At 47.9% G+C, this 14,151-nt stretch overlaps 1 pseudogene; it reads left to right on the forward strand.

The window, feature by feature from the left end:
* The first annotated feature begins 2,417 nt into the window (after positions 1 to 2,417).
* On the forward strand, positions 2,418 to 3,505 carry LOC130289074 (methylosome subunit pICln-like; annotated as a pseudogene).
* The last annotated feature ends 10,646 nt before the right edge of the window (positions 3,506 to 14,151 follow it).

A 14,151-nucleotide genomic window follows, 5' to 3' on the forward strand; every position in this document is an offset into this window, starting at 1 on the left:
ATCTTTCGGATCAAGTCCCCAAACTGTATAACACCATGCGGAAAACCTGGACATGGTACAAATCTGTGGTGTTACATAGGACTGCAGGTGACATCTATACATTATCTGTACTCAGAGAGTTATCACTGTGTTATCTGTGGTGTTACATAGGACTGCAGGTCACAGCTACTACATTATCTGTACTTGCGTGTGGGAGTTCTGGTGGCCGATGGTGGAGTGTGGTAGTCGACTTATCCATCCCCCCGCTTCCATTATCCATCCCCCACACTTCCATTACCCCCCCTGCTTCCATTATCCATCCCCTGCTTCCATTATCCATCCCCCCCGCTTCCATTATCCATCCCCCCGCTTCCATTATCCATTCCCCCGCTTCCATTATCCATCCCCCCCGCTTCCATTATCCATCCCCCCGCTTCCATTATCCATCCCCCCGCTTCCATTATCCATTCCCCCGCTTCCATTATCCATCCCCCCCCTTCCATTACCCCCCCTGCTTCCATTATCCATCCCCCGCTTCCATTACCCCCCTGCTTCCATTATCCTTCCCCCCGCTTCCATTATCCATCCCCCCGCTTCCATTATCCATCCCCCCCGCTTCCATTACCCCCCTGCTTCCATTATCCATCCCCCGCTTCCATTACCCCCCTGCTTCCATTATCCTTCCCCCCGCTTCCATTATCCATCCCCCCGCTTCCATTATCCATCCCCCTGCTTCCATTATCCATCCCCCCGCTTCCATTATCCATTCCCCCGCTTCCATTATCCATCCCCCTGCTTCCATTATCCATCCCCCGCTTCCATTATCCCCCCGCTTCCATTATCCATTCCCCTGCTTCCATTATCCTTCCCCCCGCTTCCATTATCCATTCCCCCGCTTCCATTATCCATCCCCCTGCTTCCATTATCTATCCCCCCGCTTCCATTATCCATCCCCCACTGCTTCCATTAACCCCCCCACTCCGTCTTCCATTATGCCCTCCTGCTTTCATTATCCACCCCCTGTCTCCATTAACCCCCTCTTGCTCCTTCTTCCATCATCCATCCCCCCTGCTCTGCTTCCGTTATCCATCCCCCCTGCTTCCATTAAACCCCCCCCCCCGCTCCTTCTTATATTCATCCCTCCTGCCCTTGCTTCCATCAACACCCGCACTTCTATTAATTACCCCTTCTATTCAACCCCCTCCCGTTTGCATTAAAAATCCCCGCTCCCCACCCTCACCTGTGCGGCGGCATTGCTGCTCGGGCGCAGGATCCTCACTGGCGGAAGCGTTGAGCACATGACGCTGACGCTTCTGCCAGAAGGGAAATTCAATTGGTCTAAAGTTCCCGCGGCGCATAATAGCGCAGTGGGCACTTAAGAAGAGTGAGCAGCGCCGGTGCAGCACCGTTGCTCATATGTGTTTTGTGAGGGGCCCCTGCACCGGCTGCACAGGGCAGCTTTGATTTATCTGCGGTCCCGGGGGGAGGTGTGAGGTTGCACTAGGAGCAAGTGAAGTAGCAGTGAAGCCGGTTCATGATGCCCAGGAGAGTAACTGTTCTGCTGCCGTGGGCGCCGCTCTATGAGCGAGCGACACACGGCAAAAACAACACAGCCCAGTGGGTGGCAGGGCGCAACACGGCTTAGTCTGTGCGCCCTTAAGCTACCGTTTGGTCTGCGTTATGGAAGCGCCGGGCCTGCGTCCTGGGTGCAAGTTTTATAATCCAGAGCACTTCGCGGTTGAGTCATTTCTGTTTGTGATTTCCACCACGTTTGGGCAAAAAGACTTTTTCAATTGCGGACAAGCTAATAGAAGAATAGTCAACACCATGGTATTGGGCACAATGCAAAGATACCGCAGTTACATTCCTGGAATTGAAATGGGGGATGTCAGATAAATGTTTTGTATTACGAGTTTTGAGACTATTGGTGGTGCATCCCACGTACTGCAATTTGCACGTCGTACACGACAGGAGATAAAACACATATTTAGTGTTACAATTGATGTATTGTTCAATATTATAAGTGGCTCCTGTCGTGTACGACGTGATCACTGAAGTGGGAAACAAAATGCTGCAACATGTACATCGGGTATGTCCACATCTGTAAGTGCCCACTGTTTTTAACCATGTAGATGAAGATGGATTATGGGACGAAAAAAGGGAAGGTGAAATAGTTTGGCCAAGGGTGGGAGCTCGTTTGGCTATGCACCGAAAACCCGTATGCATTGCAGATTGAAATTGAGGATCAGATGTAATAAGAGGTATATATTTTTTTAAGATATTACACATTTGGGAGTATTGTGCACTATAGTGTGTAGAAAAAACTACTGCACAAAAGTTGCTTAGTGTCGCAGTTGTCTCTCAGCGCGGGCGCTGCTGGGTAGCAGGAGTCTGAGGGTCTGGTCACGTGTTTCGGCCCCGGTGGCGCTCGGTCACTCATGTTGGGAGTGCTGAGCAGTTTCCCGCCGCCCGCTGAGGGGTGAGGCGACTGCAGCCCGGAACTGAGGCGGTGATGAGCGTCCAGAAACTGGGGGCCGGCACCCTGTACATCGCCAAGAGTCGGCTGTCATGGCTAAACAGCTCCGGCCTGGGCTTCTCCTTGGAGTATCCCACCATCAGTCTACACACCATCTCCAGAGACACCACCGCCAACCCGGAGGAGCATCTCTACATGATGGTGAACACCATGCTGGCCAACAATGATACAAAGGAAGCTAAGATGAAAGATGAGGGAGAGGACAATGAACAAGAGGAGGAGGAGGAAGATGATGATTATGATGACGACGACGATGAGGAGCCAATCACAGAGATCCGGTTTGTTCCTGAGAATAAATCAGATTTGAGTGAGATGTTCTCCGCCATGTGTGACTGCCAGGCTCTGCACCCCGATCCAGAAGATGCGGATTTAGATGATGATTTTGAAGGAGAGGAGTATGATGTGGAGGCACATGAACAAGGCCTAGCAGACATCTCCACGTTTTATACATATGAGGAAGGCTTGTCCCATCTCACCTCTAAAGGTCAGGCCACTCCGGAGCGTTTAGAAGGCATGCTGGCCAGTTCTGTCTCCAATCAGCACACCATGGCTGGGGTCCGCACCGAAGGCTCTGCTGCAGATTATGAAGACGGCATGGACGTGGAGGCTGTGCCCCCCGAGGCTGGACAGTTCGAGGATGCAGATGTTGGACACTGATGGAATATATTTTGGTGCCAGAGGAATCGCCATGAACCAATCACTGTGCGCCACCGACCCGTTGCCGTGTCATTAGTCATTCCAATTCTTTTTAAACTTGAACTAACAGCCGCTGCCAAGTGTGGACCCCGGGGCATCCATGAAATCGTCCAGAAGCTCAGTTAGGCCTCGTAGAGCACGCTAGGAACGTAGATTCTCCAGTATTGCCGCTTTGATTGTTGCGCTGGATTATCTGCTTTCGTTTTTTGATAACCTGTTGGAACTTTTTAATTTTGAAACGTATAACACTTGTCCGTTTCATAGGAATCTGGACTGGAAAACAGCGAGCACTTCTCTAGAACCTGACCGAATTTGTAAGTTATTATTATTGTCTAATAAACTAGTGTCTCGAATAAAGCCAGGTATGGTAGGGATGAGTGGCTGGAGAAGATTATCCAACCAAGCCGATAGGTTCTCATTTAGAGAACCTATACCTGCAACTATGGGTCTAACTGGTGGGGGAAAACAATTCTTGTGTATTTTAGGGAGTGAATGAAAAATGGCTGTAATAGGATGTTCAATTTTAATATAATCGGCCTGTGATTTAGAAAGGAAGCCATTATATTCCCCCATATCAACAAGATGTTTTAGCTGTTCTTTAAATATGGAACAAAGGTTGCTGGATAGCGGTTTATATGTATCAGTATCAGATAATACGTTTTTTATATAGGCCGGCATCGAGCAACACTACAGCCCCACCTTTATCTGCTTGACGTACAATCAAGTCAGACATATTCGAAATGTCTTTAAGGGCCATGTGTTCCTGATGTGTAAGATTAGAATGAATTCCTTTAACCGAATGAAATAATTCGGTCAGGTCTCGCTCCAATGACTCCTGGAAGAAGTCCAGTGTCTGGGTGCGAGACATGACCGGAAAGAAGTAAGGATTTTTAATACTGAAAGTGGGAATGACACTGCCTGTAGAATCAGAGGGTTCATACATATGATGTAATTGAGATATAGTGCACAATTCAAGAACAATTTAACACTTTTTTGCCCCCAATCTGTGTATTAAACAAAGTAGCATTACCATCCTCCAATATATTATCATTTGAAACATCCACTAAATAATCCTCCCCACATATATTAGATGGATTATCGACCTGGGCAAAATGTTTACGGATTGTAATACCTCTCACAAATCTATTGACATCCAATAAAGTAGAAAATAAATCAAAAGTTCGAGTGGGAGAAAAGGACAATCCTTTAGACAATAGAGAAATATGATGAGTGGACAGGACCTTGGCCGATAAATTATACATGGGAATCGTTAATTCTTCTTGCGGTTTCGATAAGGATTCCTCCGTCTGCCTGGCGGTGCGATGCTTTCTGCCGACACGTCGTTTTTTGACAATTTAGATTTCACAAGTGCAGCTGGAACATGTGAAGAAGAAGGAGTGGAGTTGTGCGGACGGGGTACATCAATAAATTCTGGAGCAGAATCTGAGGAATCCATCTCAGTGGAACCAAAATGTTACATTTTTGCCATAACGGTGATATTTGTATTTTCTCAGAATAGAATGAGGCGTGTTGGATTTTGTATCTGTTTGAGGCCAAATATATACATTGTCCATTTTATAATCTTGTATGTCACGGATTAGTTTAGATGTTTAATGCCCATGATGGTAGCTTCTAGCTTGTCCAAATTTTCTTGTTATGTAAAAAAACAATGCATTACAATCTGTGATCAGGGAGGGGTGTGGGGTCTACGGGGGTAGGGAGGGGCAGATCACAGGGCCAAACTACTCAGCAAATGTATGGGGAGGTGGGGAAGTAGAGGGGCGATAGTCCTCTTCTTCATCTATGTCCAGACTGTCCAAGATGGAATAGTCTCTAAGCCTGCTGCAGTCCCGGACATGTCCTCCCTGTTGAAGATGAGTCGGTTCCTGGCCAGCCATATGTGTCCTTAAAACAGTTCATAAGGCCCCAGGCCTTCTGGATGGCCTCCACGTCGTGGACCCCAGGAAACAGTCCATAAAGCACCGAATGGTACGATAAGTTATTCTCAGGTACCGAGTCTCTAAGTTTTAGTTCCAGGGCATTCAATAGACTGTGTGCAAAAGGGCACTGCCAAAAGATGTGCACATATGTTTTCCCCAGGGGCACCTGGGGTAGTACCTGGTTCTGCTAAGGCCACAGGCATGCATGAAGTACCTCACAGACAGTCCTCCCTAAATGGCCATCCATGACAAGTCCTTGTGTCCATTGGTAAGCCACATTGTCCCAAACAGTCTGTGCAGAGGCCTTAGGGAATAGTCTCTAGTGGCCTTATGGAATAGTCTCTAAGACTATTCCATTCCAGGGAGGCCTGGAATGAGCTCCAGCAGGTCCTTAGCTCTGATGAGCTTGTAAATAGTCTTAGGCTTCCCCAGGTCGGGCTTGAGTCCCTCCAGTTGATGATCCCTCATACTCATCCTCATAGAAACAAGAAGTGTACCAGTTGTAAGGGATGGAGTTGTCCAACTTTTCCCAGCCAAGCCTCTTCCAAAGGGGCAGGAGAAACAGGCAAGACATTGACCTGCCCGCGGAGCCTTCCTTTTCGACTAGAGTCCTCTGCACGCTGACATATGCAAAAGAAGCCCACAGCAGAGAGGGGATATTGGGGACCCCTTCCCCCCATTGCTGAGCTTCTTTTACATCACAATCTGCTTAACCCCTTAACCCCTTAAGGACCCAGCCATTTTACACCTCAGGACCCGGCCTTTTTTTGCACATCTGACCACTGTCACTTTAAACATTAATAACTCTGGAATGCTTTTAGTTATCATTCTGATTCCGAGATTGTTTTTTCGTGACATATTCTACTTTAACATAGTGGTAAAATTTTGTGGTAACTTGCATCCTTTCTTGGTGAAAAATCCCCAAATTTTATGAAAAATTTGAAAATTTTGCATTTTTCTAACTTTGAAGCTCTCTGCTTGTAAGGAAAATGGATATTCCGAATATTTTTTTTTTTTATTCACATATACAATATGCCTCCTTTATATTTGCATCATAAAATTGACGAGTTTTTACTTTTGGAAGACACCAGAGGGCTTCAAAGTTCAGCAGCAATTTTCCAATTTTTCACAAAATTTCCAAACTCACAATTTTTCATGGACCAGTTCAGGTTTGAAGTGGATTTGAAGGGTCTTCATTTTAGAAATACCCCACAAATGACCCCATTATAAAAACTGCACCCCCCAAAGTATTGAAAATGACATTCAGTCCGCGTTTTAACCCTTTAGGTGTTTCACAGGAATAACAGCAAAGTGAAGGAGAAAATTCACAATCTCCATTTTTTACACTCGCATGTTCTTGTAGACCCAATTTTTGAATTTTTACAAGGGGAAAAAGGAGAAAATGTATACTTATATTTGTAGCCCAATTTCTCTCGAGTAAGCACATACCTCATATGTCTATGTAAAGTGTTCGGCGGGCGCAGTAGAGGGCTCAGAAGGGAAGGAGCGACAAGGGGATTTTGGAGAGTACGTTTTTTTGAAATGGTTTTTGGGGGGCATGTTGCATTTAGGAAGCCCCTATGGTGCCAGAACAGCAAAAATCCCCCACATGGCATACCATTTTGGAAACTAGACCCCTTGAGGTACGTAACAAGGAATAAAGTGAGCCTTAATACCCCACAGGTGTTTCACGACTTTTGCATATGTAAAAAAATTAAAATAAAATTTCACTAAAATGTGTGTTTCCCCCCAAATTTCACATTTTTGCAAGGGTTAATAGCAGAAAATACCCCCCAAACATTGTAACCCCATCTCTTTTGAGTATGAAGGTACCCCATAAGTTGACCTGAGGTGTACTATGGGTGAACTACAATGCTCAGAAGAGAAGGAGTCATATTTGGCTTTTTGAGAGCAAATTTTGCTCGGGGGCATGTCGCATTTAGGAAGCCCCTATGGTGCCAGGACAGCAAAAAAAAAAACACATGGCATACCATTTTGGAAACTAGACCCCTCGGGGAACGTAACAAGAAATAAAGTGAGCCTTAATACCCCACAGGGGTTTCACGACTTTTGCATACGTAAAAAAAAAATAAAAAAAATCACTAAAAGGTGTGTTTCCCCCCCAAATTTCACATTTTTGCAAGGGTTAATAGCAGAAAATACCCCCCAAAATTTGTAACCACATCTCTTCTGAGTATGGAGGTACCCCAAAAGTTGACCTGAAATGCACTACGGGCGAACTACAATGCTCAGAAGAGAAGGAGTCATATTTGGCTTTTTGAGAGCAAATTTTGCTCGGGGGGCATGTCGCATTTAGGAAGCCCCTATGGTGCCAGGACAGCAAAATAACCCCCACATGGCATACCATTTTGGAAACTAGACCCCTTGAGGAACGTAAGAAGGCGTAAAGTGAGCATTTACCCCCCACTGGTGTCTGTCATATCTTTGGAACAGTGGGCTGTACAACATTTTTAATTTGCACAGCCCACTGTTCCAAAGATCTGTCAGACACCTGTGGGGTGTAAATTCTCACTGCACCCCTTATTACATTCCGTGAGGGGTGTAGTTTCCGAAATGGGGTCACATGTGGGTTTTTTTTTTTTTTGCGTTTGTCAAAACCGCTGTAACAATCAGCCACCCCTGTCAAATCACCTCAAATGTACAAGGCGCACTCTCCCTTCTGGGCCTTGTTGTGCGCCCCCAGAGCAGTTTGTGCCCACATATGGGGTATCTCCGTACTCGGGAGAAATTGCGTTACAAATTTTGGGGGGCTTTTTTCCCCTTTACCTCTTGTCAAAATGAAAAGTATAGGGCAACACCAGCATGTTGGTGTAAAAAGTTTATTTTTTTTACACTAACATGCTGGTGTAGACCCCAACTTCACCTTTTCATAAGGGGTGAAAGGAGAAAAAGCCCCCCAAGATTTGTTAGTCAATTTCTCCCGAGTACGGCGATACCCCATATGTGACCCTAAACTGTTGCCTTGAAATACGACAGGGCTCCAAAGTGAGAGCGCCATGCGCATTTGAGGCCTGAATTAGGGATTTGCATAGGGGTATTCTACGCCAGTGATTCCAAAACAGGGTGCCTCCAGCTGTTGCAAAACTCCCAGCATGCCTGGACAGTCAACGGCTGTCCGGCAATACTGGGAGTTGTTGTTTTGCAACAGCTGGAGGCTCCATTTTGGAAAGAGTGGCGTACCAGGCGTTTTTCATTTTTATTGGGGAGGGAGGGGGGCTGTGTAGGGGAATGTGTATATGTAGTGTTTTTTACTTTTTATTTTATTTTGTGGTAGTGTAGTGTAGTGTTTTTAGGGTACAGTCACATGGGCGGGGGGGTTACAGCGAGTTTGAGCTGCCGCGCAAAATTTGCTGCATTGCAAACTTGCAGCCCGATACTCACTGTAAGCCGCCTGCCCATGTGAGTGTACCCTGTACATTCACAGGGGGGGACCTCCAGCTGTTGCAAAACTACTACTCCCAGCATGCCTGAGAATGTTTGGGAGTTGTGGTTTTGCAACAGCTGGAGGCACACGGGTTGGGAAACACTGAGTTAGGAAACAATGTTTCCCAACCACTGTGCCTCCAGCTGTTGCAAAACCACAACTCCCAAACATTTTCAGGCATGCTGGGAGTAGTAGTTCGGCAACATCTTTAGAGCCAGATGTTGCCGAACTACAACTCCCAGCATGCTTGGAGTTGTAGTTTTGCAACATCTGGAGGACTAGTTTGCAGACCACTAATACAGTGGTTCCCAATCTATGCCCTTCCAGATGTTGCAAAACTACAACTCCCAGTATGCCAAAACTGTCCAGGCATGCTGGGAGTTGTAGTTCTGCAACATCTGAAGGGCCAGATGTTACAGAACTACAACTCCCAGCATGCCTGGACAGTAAGGGCATGCTGAGGATGTGTAGTTTTGCAACATCTGGAAGGGCACAGTGGTCCAAAAACTGTGGACCTCCAGATGTTGCAAAACTGCAACTCCCAGCATGCCCAGACGCCAAGGGCTGTCTGGGCATGCTGGGAGTTGTAGTTTACAGGGTCCTATTACAGCAATGCATGTCGCTTTACGGCGACGTGCATTGCTGTAAAGGGCCCGACCGCGGCTGAAGATCTACTCACCTGTCGCCGCCGCCGCCATCTTCACCGCCGGGATCCGGGTCTTCAGGGACGAGGTAAGTACCGGGGCCGGGCCCCAGCACTCCCCCGTCCCCCGCCGCGTCCTCCGGTCTTCCTCCCGTCCTCTCCGGACTTTCAGGGGCCGGGCAGGACGGGAGGAAGTAACCGCCCCCCCCTCCTGCGATTGGTCGGTTAGTTAACCGACGGATCGCAGGGGATCGGAGGAGGTGGCCGGCTTGCCACCTCGCTCCTATACGTTAGCATGGTCCTGGCTGTCTGTGACAGCCGGGATCATGCGAAATTACCGGGCGGTCGGGTCCCAGAGACCCGATCAGCCCGGTATCGCCGCAGATCGCAAGGGCGATTTCCCTTGCGATTTGCGGCGATCGCCGACATGGGGGGCCTACATGGCCCCCCTCGGCGTTTGCCCTGGATGCCTGCTGAAGGATTTCAGCAGGCATCCAGTTCCGATCTCTGCCCGGCGAGCGGCAGAGACCTGAAAACGCCAGGACGTACGGGGACGTCCTGGGTCCTTAAGGCCCAGGGTGCGGGGACGTCCCCGTATGTCCTGGGTCCTTAAGAGGTTAAGGACCAAGCATTTTTCTGTTTTTACACTTTCGTTTTTTCCTCATCACCTTTTAAAAATCATAACCCTTTCAATTTTGCACCTAAAAATCCATATGAGGGCTTATTTTTTGCGCCACCAATTCTACTTTGGAATGACATGAGTCATTTTACACAAACATTTATGGCGAAACAGAAAAAAAAATCATTGTGCGACAAAATTGAAGAAAAAACACCATTTTGTAAATTTTGGGGGCTTCTATTTCTAGGCAGTACATTTTTCGGTAAAAATTACACTTTATCTTTATTCTGTAGGTCCATACGGTTATAATGATCCCCGACTTATATAGGTGATTTTGTCGCACTTCTGGAAAAAATCATAACTACATGCAGGAAAATTTATACATTTAAAATTGTCCTTTTCTGACCCCTATAACTTTTTTATTTTTCCACGTACAGGGCGGTTTGAGGGCTCATTTTTTGCGCCGTGATCTGAAATTTTAATCGGTACCATTTTTATTTTGATTGGACTTCTTGATCGCTTTTTATTCCTTTTTTTATGGTATGAAAAGTGACCAAAAATACGCTATTTTGGACTTTGGAATTTTTTTGCGTGTACGCCATTGACCGTGGGGTTTAATTAATGATATATTTTTATAGTTCAGACATTTACGCATGCGACGATACTACATATGTTTATTTTTATTATGGTTACATATTTTTAATATGGAATTTGGGAAAAGGGGGGTGATTTAAACTTTTAATAAAGAAGGGGTTAATGTGTGTGGTTTTAAAATTTTTTTAAACTTTTTTTTTTTTACACTTTTAGTCCCCTTAGGGGACTTTTAGGAGGAATCATTTGATTCCTCATACAGATGAATGGGATTGCATACAATCCCATTCATCTGTGTGCTCTGCGCTCGATTGATAAAGCCTGGCCCTGCCAGGCTTTATCATTCAGAGAGCCGGAGCCGACACAGGAGGAGAGGTAAGCCCTCAGGCTGCCTCAGTAGTGGATCGCTCCCCCGCGATCGCGCTGCGGGGGAGCGATCCACCCCCACTGGACCACCAGGGACTGGATACAGGCACCTTTAGACGCCGCTGTCAACTTTGACAGCGGCGATCTAAAGGGTTAATAGCCGGCCGCGGCGATCGCCGCATGTCGGCTATTAACGCCGGCCCCCAGCTACAGGAATCAGCTGGGGGCTGGCCGGTATGACGCGGGCTCGAGTCGGGAGCCCGTGTCATACCTCGGTAACGGCCATTGGACGAGTATAGACGTCCATGGTCGTTATCGGGTTAACTCTGTCCATTTTGCCTCAGATAAAGCTAAACACAGTCTGGGTGATGGCAGTGCAAAAGTCGGTATGGGGGAGCCAGGCCTGTGCATTGCACAGGCAAAACTTTACTCCGCAGGACAAGTGTTTTGCCCTCAACAGAGAGCTGTCTGGTACTCCAAAGTTCAAACTTTGAGTTCACTTTAGCCAGTTGGTCTTGCCAGGACTTGAGGGCCGCGCCTTCCTGAACCAGACTCGGAGGATTTGGATGAAGTCTGGTTTTACTGTGAAGGGAAAGGGGGCAGAAGGAGCCAGGTGCCATTCCCCGAAGAGCATAGCTTTCGACTTCCCACAGTTGACCTTTACCACCGAAGCTCTGCTGAAGTCCTCGCATGTCTGGATGAGTGCAGTCACCGAACGCCGATCAGCACCGACAGCCACGTCGTCCATGTAGAGTGAGCACCTGACCTTGTAGCGATCTGGTCCCGGTGTAGTGATCCCTCTGATCTCTCCATTCTGCCTTTTAGACTGAGTGAAGAGCTCTATAACACAAGCAAAAAGAAGAGGTGAAAGAGGGCAGTCTTGTCTGACCCCAGAAAGGATAGGAAAGGGGTCAGTCTTCCAGCCGTTCACCAGCACCATGCTGCAAATGTCAAGATACATCACATTAACATACGAGCAAAACATCTTCCCAGACCCAGCTTGCGCAAAGCCCTGAAGATGAATTTGTGAGAGACACGGTCAAATGCCTTCTGATCCAGACTGACCAGGGCGGCACAGGTACGATGGTCCTGGATGTAATGGACCGTGTCTCTCACAAGGGCAAGGCTATCGGTGATCCTGCTACCAGAATTCCGCAGGTCTGGTCTGGGTGGACGATCTGCCCGATGACAGACTACTGCCTGTTTGCTAGCACCTTGGCGAGGATCTTGTATTCCATGTTCAAGGAAGAGATGGGACGACAATTTTTCAAGTCACATCTCTCCCGCATAACGCTTATACAACAACGGGGGCACTCTGCCCTCCACCACCATCTCTTCATAGAGCTCCAAAAGGTCCACACAGATTAGGTGCCCCAGGGCTACATAGAACTTGGCCGGGAGACCATCACTGCCCGGGGTCTTGCCGAGCTTAAAGTATTTAGCGATACAGAGCAACTTATCCACCGTCAAGGGATCATTCATGGCCGCGGCACCTGTAGGATCAATGTTAGTGATTCCTGACAGGAACCTCTTGGTGGCTTCAGGGTCGGATGTCTTTGGGACGTAGAGATTGAAGTAGAAGTCTGCGTCAACCCCCATCACCTCATCCTTGCCCTTTCATGTGTCCAGTCTCATATCTGAGTTCTGTACATTTCTCCCCCTTTTCCAGATTCTCCACCTTGGAACGAAAGACAATTCTTTTGGATTCCACCTCTAATTACCTTTTCAAGCTCTTTTTGGTCTCCTCCAGCTCCTCCCCGTCATCCCAGCTGCATCGGAGCAGGTCTTGCAGTGATCACAACTCTCACTGCAGCCTCCTGAAGCCCCACTTCTTCTCACATGCCTGTTGTCTGCTTTTTACCTGAAAGAGACAGCAAAATTAGACTTTAACATATTCCCACCAGTCACTAGTGCAGTTGATGAAACATTTATCATTTCGCCACACAATGTAAGCGTCTCTAAGTTCCTCCAGGACCTCCCTCTGTGGCAACAGGGCACAATTCAACTTCCAGGAGCCAGGGCCAGATGGGAAACCATGGCTCAAAATAGAGACCTGCGCTGAACTGTTTTTTTCAATCCCGCTCCCGCCCGATCCCGATGATTTTTTGACCAATCCCTCCCGCTCCTGCAGGGTGTTTGCTTCACTCCCGCTGATCTCTTATATTGATCATTGTTATCCCATAGGGGGTTATAACACTGCACACACTGATCTCTTACCCTGATCACTGCAAAGCCATAGCTTTGCATGGATGAGCGAGATAGGGGCTCGATTGCTCAAGCCTATAGCTCAGGCTTGGAACAATCAAACGCCGATCGGACGCGATGGAGGCAGGTAAGGGGACCTCCGCTTGCGTCCTAGCTGATCGGGACATCGCGATTTTATCGCGATGTCCCGATCAGCCCGACTGAGCTGCCGGGAAGCGTTTACTTAAATTTTTAGACGTGTGGTCAACTTTGATCGCCACGTCTAAAGGGTTAATAGCGCGCAGCACAACCATCAGTGCTGCACGCTATTAGCCCAGGGTCCCGGCTATCGTTAGCAGCCGGGACCGATCCGGTGTGATGCGGGGTCATGGTGTGACCCTGTTTTAAACACCGGGACCGGGCGAGGGGCGTACAGGTACGCCCTTCGTCCTGAACGAGTTAAGATAGTGACAGCAGACAGAGATGACTTGTCTTACTGACTTGTGTCTGTAATTTAGGCTTGAGGCCTCCAGATGTGCTGGACACTGGTTCTGAGATGTCTGGACTGAACTTGACCTCAGCAGAGAATGTGGTGGAAGAGAGAGATTGTAATGACTTCCCCTCTTATAAAGGGGGGCTGAGCCAGATGCCCATAGGTCAAGCTACAGGTCACCTGGTTAGCTGGTGCTCTCTGGGTAATAGAAAAGTGAATAGAACATGTGACAACAGTATCATGTGACTAACTCAAACGTCCTCAAAGGTCCTTTATACATAACATATATAACACTATGGGGAAGACGCTGCAGGAGGGCCCCCAGTACACAGAGGGACTCAACCTGACAGGGCCTAAGTACTGTACGGGACTATATTCTGTACTGGGGCATCACAAAAGCATTGCACCCCAGTGTCTGTAGATGACACTAGGGTGCAATGCTCTGCAGAACACTTACCCCCAGGTGTATAGCATTGCAGAGCAGACTGCAGACAGAGGCCCTGGCTGGGAGGATCACTGTGATGCAGCCAGTGCACCTACATACCCGGCGGGGGCCGCAGCACAGCGCACTGTGTGTGTGACTCATGACTAACATTGGTGGCAGCGGCATAAGATGATGGATCCTCCAGGGTAGGCTGAGCGTGGGCTACACAAAATGG

The sequence above is a fragment of the Hyla sarda genome, chromosome 1 (assembly GCF_029499605.1).
Source record: "Hyla sarda isolate aHylSar1 chromosome 1, aHylSar1.hap1, whole genome shotgun sequence".
NCBI classification, from domain to species: domain Eukaryota; kingdom Metazoa; phylum Chordata; class Amphibia; order Anura; family Hylidae; genus Hyla; species Hyla sarda.